This window comes from Tupaia chinensis, unplaced genomic scaffold, assembly GCF_000334495.1.
Source record: "Tupaia chinensis unplaced genomic scaffold, TupChi_1.0 Scaffold138910_1, whole genome shotgun sequence".
Taxonomy (NCBI): Eukaryota; Metazoa; Chordata; class Mammalia; order Scandentia; family Tupaiidae; genus Tupaia; species Tupaia belangeri.
In genome coordinates this window covers 1,626,833-1,628,202 of record NW_006198801.1, presented here as the reverse complement: position 1 = coordinate 1,628,202, position 1,370 = coordinate 1,626,833, and positions in this window count along the sequence as shown.

Sequence of the window (1,370 nt, the reverse complement as noted above, 5' to 3'; positions counted from 1 at the left end):
GGCGGGGAGGGGCCGGCCCGCGGCTAACCACTGGGCTGGAGACCCTGAAACTTAAATGGGGGGGTGGGGGGTGGTACCAGCAGGTAGCGTGGTGGTTAAGGTGCTGGACACTCTCACATGGCCGACCGTAGTTCGAGTACCAGACCTGGTGGCTTGCTTTCTCACTTTCCCTCTCTCTGTGTATCTCTCTCTCTGGTCAAATTAGAATAAATGAATGAATAAGTAAAATTAAATAAATAATTATTAAAAAAAAAAGAAAAGACAGCTGGATGAAAATAGATCTTTCCTTTAAAAAAAAAAAACTTAAATTGGGGGAGCTCATTGTAGAAAAAGAGGTAGGAGATGCTAGACTCCCAAAGCTGCAAAAGTCCACCACAATGAGAGCGGTGCGTCTTGCTCTCGTTCCCTGGGGAAAGCGTATTTGGGACACTAGGGGTGACAATCCTGAGAATTCAGGCCAGAATGGCGTAGAACCCTGCAACAGAGCGGCTGGCAGGGAAGAGACGGGGAAGGTCAGGAAGAATGGGGCAGTTTTCCCCAGGGTGGCCGATGCCTGGCCACTGCAAGATGTCAGTCGAGGTTTGTTCAATACTCCCTTCGTTTGTCAGTGGTGTGTAAAGGCAGATAAAGGGGAAAAGGCTGTGACCTTGTCAGGTGGGAACGCGCACAGGCAGCGAGATGGCTCAGGTGACAGAAGTAGCAGAACAGCTTTCCAGGGACCAGCAGTTAGCGTAATGGCTATGTCGCTGGACTCCCATGTAGTCGACCACGGTTCGAGTCCCGGACCCGGAAGCTTAAACACGCCGGGCGCGTGTGCGGGCGTGCCCAAGATCCTGAGAGGAGAATGGAGGAGAGGGGATTGTGGCGTGGCCATCCCACCTGGGGGGTGATTTCTCGCTTTCTGTCTCTCTGTCTCTGTCTGTCTGGCGAGTGCACGCGCCCAATAGCAAAAACCTCTCAAAAATAAATAAATAAATAAATAAATAGCTTCCCAGAGTTAGAAGAGCTGCATGACCATGGGTGAAACCTCAGGATGTACTCAAAATGTCTCACGTTTATTTTTAAGCCTCTACTTTTTAACTTAATTATTATATTTTTAAAAATTATTTTATTGGGACCAGCAGTTAGTGTAATGGCTATGTCACTGAACTCCCATGTAGTCAACTGCGTTTCGAATCCCAGACTCAGTGGCTTAAACTCACACCCTGCGCGTGTGCGTGGGTGCCCAAGATCCCGAGAGGAGAATGGAGGAGAAGGGATTGCAGCGTGGCCATCATCCTGGGGGGTGAGTCCTCACTTTCTATCTCTCTGTCTCTCTCCATCTTTCTGGCGAGCACACGCGCCCTATAGCAAAAACCTCTCAGAAAAAA